Source organism: Peromyscus leucopus, chromosome 20 (genome assembly GCF_004664715.2).
Source record: "Peromyscus leucopus breed LL Stock chromosome 20, UCI_PerLeu_2.1, whole genome shotgun sequence".
Classification (NCBI taxonomy): Eukaryota; Metazoa; Chordata; class Mammalia; order Rodentia; family Cricetidae; genus Peromyscus; species Peromyscus leucopus.
In genome coordinates this window covers 39,513,089-39,522,669 of record NC_051080.1, presented here as the reverse complement: position 1 = coordinate 39,522,669, position 9,581 = coordinate 39,513,089, and the positions used below count along the sequence as shown (strand labels likewise).

The 9,581-nt window shown below is 47.5% G+C and overlaps 1 pseudogene; it reads left to right on the top strand.

Moving 5' to 3' along the window:
- Positions 1 to 5,207: 5,207 nt before the first annotated feature.
- On the top strand, positions 5,208 to 9,287 carry LOC114689381 (annotated as a pseudogene).
- Positions 9,288 to 9,581: the final 294 nt, after the last annotated feature.

Below are 9,581 nucleotides of genomic sequence, written 5' to 3'. Positions count from 1 at the left end.
TTACTGTTTTTCTACAAAACTCTGGAAATCACCTCTCCTATCTAAGCATCATCATGATCATGAGATTCAATGTTGATTGTATCTCAGATCTATTCCTACATGGGTAATGATCTTGCTTTTAATGGCTTAGTTACACTTCTGCATTGTGCATTGGCATTTTAGAAAACCAGACATTCAATTATTATTTGTCTAGCTTCTGAATTTGTTATCATTTTATTTACTGCTGAAGTCAATTTTTTTGTAAGAAATGAGCGGAGGATTCTTTTGGGCCCTGTATGACTTTAATAAAGGACTCAATTTTCTATCCCACTTCTTCAGTTCTGTCCCAGGCATTCAATGCTGCTGTTTGGCATAAAGCCAGGGTGTGGTCATCACATAGTTATTGCCTTTCTACATTAGTATAATCTCCATCTCCAAGAAGTTGGTCTTGGGAGATTTCCATACCTCTAGCACTGCTTTGTTGTTCAATGTTCTTAGCCTCATCCTTCCACCAGGTCCTCCATTGTAATTGGGGGCTATCCTCAAAACTGCTGTAACCAAGTCTCTCTAGTCTTGAGGGATAATTCATTACAAGTTGATCAAGAGTTTAACATCTACTTCACAAAAGGGGAGTGCATGCCATATGAGACTATCGCTTCCTTGAATCTCCTCAAATCTAACATTTGCACAGGAGTCCATTCAGCTTTTACATAGTCTTGGGGATATGTATCATTTGGCAGTTCCTGTAAGGTGACTGGATGAATTAAGTTTGGCTCTGTGAAAACCTTAATTGTTTCATTGTAACCTTATAATACAATTCTGAGATGGGTTCTCCTTTAAATTCCTCTGTCTGGGTCTAAATATCCCTATGATCTGTTTTAATATGTTTTTCTAAGACTTGTATCTTGGCACTGATATCAACCAACTTGGAACTCATAAACCAACTGTTTTAGGGATAAAATAAAAATGATCAAACCAATAATATTTATGACTGACATTGTGTAAATCCCAACTAAGTTAATTATCCTCTCATTCAATTGTTTCATTTTCAAACCGTCTAGCATATTATCAAACAGAGACCAAACCCCTTCCATTGTAAAAATGTTTCCCATTTTTTAATGTGAGGGAAAAACCTCTTTTTACTAATCCTCCCTTCAATAAATCCCAATTGACTCACCAAATCTGCTGAGAATGATGATTCAGAAGATGATGAAGTTAGGCAGTTACCTAGTGTGGCAGCAGTCAGAGGAGGGGGTCCAAGGAAAGCTACAACCCGCTGGGAGAGGAAAGAAGGGAAAGAGACAGCTGTGTGCATGTGGGGATGTGCAAAAGTGGCTAAATCCTGGGGGTTTGGAGCACAAAAGCCTGGGGAGTTTGCTACAGATAGGCTGCAGGAGAAACTAAACCAGCAGGGTGGAGACTCTGCCCATGTGTAGCTCCAGCCTGTGCTGGTGGCTACAAAGTGACAGGCAAGCAATTTTTTTTTTTTTTTTTGTGAATTTTTGCTCCAAAAGTTGGGCACCAGGGCTCCTGTACTGTGTAGCATTTCCTTTCAGGCCAGGATGGAGTTAGAGGAAGTTGTTGACTGTTCACTAATCCAGGGTGCCACCTTACCATCACTCTGCTGGTCAGTGCCAGGAGGAATAGACAGAAGCAAGGAATGAGCCGGGGGTGTGGGCTTCAAGCCAGCAACATTCATGGAGTCCCCCACAGGCCGTGGTGACATAGAAGTGGGCAGAGAGATGGGAGCAGGGACAGCAGAGAGGAGACCCCGTGTCTGGTCCTTGCTGTGGTTCTGCCTGGCGGGGCCTCATCTCGCCTCATCTCACTCAGCTCCTGCCTCCCTTCTGCCACACTGCAGGGGGCAGCAGAGAGCGCCTGCCTGGATTCCACGGGACATCTGAGCCTTTGGTCTTCAGAGGTCTGGATCCTCAGGAAGGACAGATACTGCACCTTTGCTGACCCTGGTGACGAGTGGTGAGTTGGCATTGCAGTGTGCCCAGTGTTCCCAGGACACAAGTGCAAATTCTCAGAAGGCTCATTAGTGTTTAACTCCTGAATCTTGATAGGTGATATCTATCAGCAAAGGTTATAGCTGGTCTTCTCAGGACTTGGCCATTATCTCAAATTTTCTCCTTGGGACCCTAAGGCTGATTGCCTACAGACAACAGGAAGCAGTCTAGAGAAAATGACATCCATATTCCCAAGAGTGGGGCTGTATGGTCCTTGGTTATTTGTCGGATTATGGATGTCTGTTATATTTAGGGGAATATATGAATATAGGACTAAAAAAACAACTATTAATATCAGATATTTTGCATTGGCATCAATTTTGGAATATTGATACATGTTTAAAGTTAATTTTACTGTATATATGTTTCTACTCTTCTTTGGGGTATTGTTCTTATGCAACTCATTTAAAATGCAGTGTATAATTAAGAAATGAAGTTAGTAGTTAATCTATAATAATTGAACTTGTAGTCACATTAGATATGTTTTCTAGATTAAATGGGTGTTTTGGATAGGTAAATGGTCTTCAAACACTTCAAAGATATAAAGAATATGGCACTTAAAACATTTTGCTAACCTAAGATTTTTCATGACACATCTGCTCCTGGCAGCACCAATTTTTGTCAGAGATGATGGGCATTGAAGAAACTCCTTATGGAGTTTGCTTTCACTGTGGCAAGGTTAGCCACTGGGCAAAGAAAATGTTTTTGCCTTGACTGCTGATAATGTGCTGTGCAGGACTCATAGGAAAATGACTGTTGAACTTTGCCAAAACAGGGCAGGACAGGCCTTCAAATTTCCTGCTTCACTGAAAAGTTTGCCAGATATTCTGGGCCTGTAGGCTGCAGATGGATGCCCCAACATTGCAGAGGAACTTGGGGTGACTGTCCAGGTAGCAAAATGTCTCTGTTGTTAGATAATATTACCTCCTTCTGGGTCTTTGATGAAGTAGATGATTGAATAGTCATAGTTGTAGTTTTCCTTAGTTATGATAGAAAGTATGTTATGTGTAAAACTTTGGATTCACTAAAACAGACTAGATAATGAATTTCCCCTATATGCTAACTACAAATGGACAGAATATTGTAAATATAATTCTTATTTGATAACTGTTTTGCTGTGTCTAGTTTTACTATGCTAAAGTTAAAACCTTTCTTATTTGGACACAAATGGGAAAATGTGGTAGAATATTATTTTATGGTGTGTTACTTTTGTTTATGTTGCATTTGTTTAACTCTGTGAAGCTCTGTTACTGTGCCTGTCTAAAATACCTGGTGGTCTAATAAAGAGCTAACTGCTGTGTTTATCACTCTGTGTAAATAAAATGCTGGTTGGCCAGTAGCCAGGCAGGAAATCTAGGCGATACAAGCAGAGAAGAGAATTCTGGGAACAGGAAGGCTGAGTCAGGAGATGGCCAGCCCACCTCCCAGAAAGCAGCATGTAAAGGCAACAGGTAAGGCCACGGAACACGTGGCAACATATAGATTAACAGAAATGGGCTGAGTCAAGTTTAAGAGCTGGTCAGTGGTAGGCCTGAGCTAATGGCCCAGGAGTTTAATTAATATATGTTTCTGAGTGATTATTTTACAAGTGGTTGAGGGGTGCACGAGGCGAGGGGGGGGGCTTGGTGGGACCTGGAGAAAACTCCAGCTACACTGAACAGCCAACAGCAAGGCAGGAGTAGGCCAGGCGCCAAGTCACACAGAGAGAATAAATAGGAGGAGAAATCTGGGAGAACAAAGGTCAAGGAACAAGAGAGGAAGGGGGAGGACACAAGATCCAGCCACCCAGCCACCCAGCCACCCAGTCAGCCACGGAGTAAGAGTGTAAGTGAGATTAAAGGAGTAAGAAAAGGTAAAACCCAAGGCAAAAGATAGACAGGACAATTAGTTAAGAAAAGCTGGCTGTTGACAAGCCAAGCTAAGGCCGGGCATTTATAAATCAGAATAAACCTCTGTATGATTTATTTGGGAGATGGGTGGCACGCCCCTCAAGAGAACAAAAACAAACAATAGCTCATAATAGTCATCTTTCCATTTTCCTCATGGCTGCCCATCCTATCCACGGCCTCTGGCATGAGGAGGACATGCCAAGAAACAAACAGGGAATAAAAGACAGAGACCACTAAGTGACCAATAGTGACCTGAGCTAACAGCCTCCAGGGACGTTTTGACACTTGTTGACATTTCCACAGCTTTCTCAGATCTGATAGAAGAGCCCAGGTTCTGAGTCTGGTCCTCTACATGAACTTGGCAAGCACAAACCTGTCCACCAGGCTCCAAGTCTGCAGACACCTTCCTCCCACTGCCCCTCACTCACCACAAAACCAATCAGTGGCATTTACTCTTAGAGACAGGGGGTGTGTCCTGCCAACTAAGTGTTCCTTGAACCTCCAGGGTGGTCTGACCCCAGGCTGTGGCGATGTTTACAAATTCTTAAAACTCGGCCTATGTGGTAGGAGGAACAACACCCTTTCATCCCTATTATGGTCATTGTAGACACTGGGATCCACCCACCAAGAGGCAAATGGATGAATAAATTTAGACACACTGGCCTCCATAACAAAAGTACCTGGACATCCCGCTGGCTTCCCTAGGATTCTCTGACAGTTGTATTTGTTTTTGTTTTTGTTTTTTTTTCTCAGATAGGAGCTAAGAGGTCCCCAGGTTGTGAGTTTGGCCTTCCTCGGAGTTGAGTGACCTCACACCTGTACTCATGGCTCCCCGGGATGGAGCTGCCTTCCCCACACTGCCTGTCAATCATCCTCATTGACTAGTCACACTAGCCACTTCAGTGGCCCTTCCACACAGTGATAGTGCCTGCAGTGTCCATCACACCTCATGTCCTAGGGCAGGTGTTCCATGAAGCTTCACAAAGTCTCAATTCATTCTGAGACAGTGTGCTCAGGCCCCCAGTGCTCTGCCTGTGTGTCCTATCACTGACTGACTTCCCTGGACTGTGTGATCCTGAACCTTGAGGCAGAGTCGACTGGTCATCTTCCTCTGTGCTCACAGTGCCAGCCCTACATAACCACAGTGTACAGCTCCTGTGGAGAAAGTGATGTTTCTCCCCTGGATAAACACCAGAGCAGAGGGGAAAGGGCAGGAACCTCTGAGGCAGACTTCCCCTAACCTGTTCTCACCCCTCCCTACACACCCTGGCTGAACAGTAAACAGAGCTACTTGGCTCAAGGCAGAGAACAAAGTGCAGCCTTATCCCCTTCATAAGGGACCAGGCCCCAGTCTGTCCCTACAGTGTCTGTCCTGATCCCCAGTAGTCTGGAGCAGGTGTTCCCAAACAGCCTGGGAAGCAGTGAGGCAGCCATGGCGCTGTTGATTGGAGATGGCCTGTGGTCTGTGGTCATATTCACGGCCGTCTTCCTGCTTCTGGTGGACCTGATGTACCGACGAAAGTTCTGGACAGCCCGCTACCCTCCAGGCCCTATGCCGCTACCTGGGCTGGGCAACCTGCTGCAGGTGGACTTTGAGAACATGCCATACAGTTTGTACAAGGTGAGACAGATGTTGGTGGAGGGTACAGGTCATGGTGCCCCTGGCAGGACATGGTGGTGCTGAAGCGACGACATTGACAGGAAGATGGCCTCCAAGAGGAGGAAGGCTGCGTAGTTTCCTTGTGGCATCTACTTCTGGGGTCTGAGGACACTGTGGTCTTTCTAAGAGCAGAGGCTCAGTATGGAAAGGCCATGGAGGCAGGTCGAACAGGACAGAAGTTGGGAAGGCTCTAGGTCCCTTCTGATGCCCTCCCTGGATGAGGTCTCGGGGACAGAGGGAAGGAGTCAGGTTCAGCTGTAGCCTCACTCAGGGAAGCAAAGCAGGGAGATGGCTGTGTCTGCTATAATCTCTGGCTGTTCTGTGAACTCAGGCCTCGCTCCCCATCTCAGGAACCTGAATTTCTCTTGTATGGAGGGGTATGAAGGAGGAAAAGACCTTGCTCTGGAAGGGTCATCCCTGAATGACAATATCTACTATGAGAACTTTGCTGGATTTAGAAGAATGGATACCCCATTCACGAGGTGCCATACCTCAGGCTAGAGATAGAGTCAGTGACAGAGCATTTGCCCAGCACAGGGCAGGACCAAGGTTCAAATAATGTGTACAATACAAATGTGCTCACCGTTGTGTGCTTGCATTTGTGACAGGCACAGCCATGCACACACACACATACAGAAAAACACAAACACATAGAGACTTGAATGTTGAATTTTGATCTTATAGTCAGTTTGCTGGGCACCTCACTTCCCAAGTGCTCTGTCCCTCTCCTTCAGCTTCGACAACGCTATGGTGACGTGTTCAGCCTGCAGATGGCCTGGAAGCCCGTGGTTGTGATCAATGGACTGAAGGCGGTCCGGGAAGTGCTGGTGAACCGTGGAGAGGACACCTCTGACCGCCCTCCAGTGCCCATATTTAATCATCTGGGCTATGGCCCAAATCTAAAGGCAAAGAGCTATCCTGGGGACAAGGCACAGAGAATAGGGCTTGAGGAGCCATGGACAGAAGATGGACAGGACCAAATGGAGGGATGTGTTGAGCAATGCAAGGGAAGTCACTGGAATGGAGGGTGAAGACACTAAAGTGGCATGTGCTGCTATGTGACAGCAAAGTGCTGGGGCACTGGTGGCTGAGACTGACCACAGGGAAATGTTGGGAGCAGAGGAGATGGCACAGACACATGTAGCCTTTTTTACATATGGCACATGTATCCATGTTTATACATAGATGTTCTTGCAGGTGTGGTGTTTGCCCTTATGGGCCCGAGTGGCGAGAGCAGCGTCGATTCTCTGTGTCACCATGCGAGACTTCGGCCTGGGCAAGAAATCACTGGAACAGTGGGTGACAGAGGAGGCTGGCCACCTCTGTGACGCCTTGGCCAAGGAAGCTGGTGGGTGATGGGCCAGATGTAGAGATGTGGGCAGGCACTTATGAGCAATACCATGACTTCCTTGCATCTCTGCTTCCAGGACGTCCGTTTAATCCATCAATCTCCTGAATAAAGGTGTATGCAATGTGATTTCATCCCTCATCTATGCCATCGCTTTGAGTATGAAGACCCTTTCTTAAACAAGCTGCTCAAAATATTACAGGAAAGTTTTGGAGAGGACTCTGGATTCATTGCTGAGGTATGAGTCTCAGGGTAATGTGCATGGCTACTTCTATGCTGTAAATCCTATCAGAATAATTATGCATTCAGGTGAATGGGGTGAGGGTCCAGTGTGAGAGTCAAATGCAGGAGGAAAGGTCTGCAGGTTGTCAAACCTCAGATAACAGGAGGGGAGGAGTGGACAAAGGCAGGGGCTCTAGGGAGGGAGTGACCTCTGCCCCCTGTCTACATGGAAACGGCACAAGCCTCTTAGATTTCCAGTAGAATAGTCATTTTGTTTATCTTGGGTTACAAGACAGCCTAGAGGCTGGAATGGTTGAAAAGCAGGTTATGGGTGGGAACAATCAGATCCTTAGTACTTTGTGGAAGAAACTAGGATCTGAGACTGGTCCAGGTGAACAATGAGCAGAAACAGCATCCAGGGCAGGAGATAGATGGTCAATGGGTAAAGGAACTTACCAAGTAAGCCTGGAGATCTGAGCTGGATCCCTGGGACCCATGTGGGAGATGGATCTTACTCTATAATATTCTACGAATACCAAACAGGAGCCATTGTGTATGTATGAGTGTATATGCAGGTGGACGCGCGCGCGCGCGCGCGCGCACACACACACACACACACACACACACACGATTCTTCATTAGCTGTAAAAGCAACTAGACTGTTGTGTTTCTTTCCCAGTGCTGAATGCTGTCCCGGTCCTTCTTCGCATCCCTGGCTGCCTGGCAAAGCTTCCCCAAGACAACAGCATTCCTAAATTCACTGGATAAGATGTTGATTGATCACAAGACATCCTGGGACCCCGCTCAGCCTCCTCGAGATCTGACAGATGCTTTCCTGGCTGAGATGGAGAAGGTGAGGACAGCCAGGAACATGGGGCCAGTGCTTTTTGGCAGAAGTGTTGTGACTTGTGATGCCATGTCACCCATGACCCATCACTTGAGGTGCATGAGGTAGATCATGTTGGCCTTACTGCCTGTGTCCCTGAGCCTACCTTCTCTGTCTGTTCCAGGCCAAGGGAAATCCTGAGAGCACCTTCAATGATGCGAACCTACGCATGGTGGTGTTTGACCTGTTCACTGCTGGGACTGGTGACCACCTCAACCACGCTGTACTGGGCCCTGCTGCTCATGATCCTGCATCCGCATGTGCAGAGTGAGCCTGGCTGGACTGGGAGGAAGGTGAGGGAAGAAAGAGAGAGGTGCTTGAGAAATTCCTGGCTCCAGCACCACCTTGACCAGGACTCACACAAGTCTGATAAAAATCTATAGTTACCTATTAACCCATGGGAGAAGGTCAGGGAAGAGTCACCAATGAACTGCTTCACTGAGGGGATGCTGTCCCTCCAGGCCGCGTCCAACAGGAGATTGATGAAGTCATAGGGCAGGTGCGGCGTCCAGAGATGGCAGACCAGGCCCGCATGCCCTACACCAATGCTGTCATTCATGAGGTCCAGCGATTTGCAGACATTGCCCCAGTGAATTTACCACACATGACATCCCGTGACATTGAAGTACAGGGCTTCCTCATCCCCAAGGTATGCATGGGGTCCCTTATCCCAGGGTCATCACTAGGCTAACAAAGGCTATAAAGACCAAGACCACAACATCCTGAATTTGCACATGGTGATGGGATCAACCTGTTTGTGAGTATACAGCAGCCATTGCCCAGGATCCCCCAGGGAAGAGGGGTGTCCAAGAAAATAAGCCATGGGGATTTTAGGGAGCACTACACACATAGGCAGGTTTAATTTGGGTACCCATGGGAGCTTTGTCACAGGACCTTGACTGGTACCAGAAAAGGTACTGAGAGGATCTGAGGTTGAGGTGAATCAAAGATTCCTGTGTGTGCATGAAGAGGTTAGTCATGCTTGTGAACTTGGTGACCTGGGTCATGTTTTTGGTGTCCCAGTCCATGTTTACACTATGTGTCTCCTGCCAGGGAACGACCCTCATCCCCAACCTGTCCTCCGTGCTGAAGGATGAGACTGTCTGGGAGAAGCCCCTCCAGTTCCATCCTGAACACTTCCTGGATGCCCAGGGCCGCTTTGTGAAGCATGAGGCCTTCATGCCATTCTCAGCAGGTCCTGGGGGGTGCCTGGCTCCCTGTCTCTTCCCAGGGGGCCTTGGAGGGTGGAGCATCCATCAGGCCCCAGACTGACTGAGCCCCTCTCCCACCCACAGGCGCAGAGCATGCCTGGGGAGCCTCTGCCCGCATGGAGCTCTTCCTCTTCTTCACCTGCCTCCTGCAGCGCTTTAGCTTCTCGGTGCTGATGGACAGCCCCGCCCAGCGACCATGGCATCTACGCATTGCGGTTTTGCCAATCCCCTACGAGCTCTGTGCAGTCGTGCGCTAGCAAGAACAGCAGCTCCAACCTTCTCCCAAGCTTATGCTAACTGAGTCCAATAAACCTGTTCAGCACATTGGGTGCTGGTAGAGAAGCTGTGATCTCTGTTCCCCTTAATATACGGCC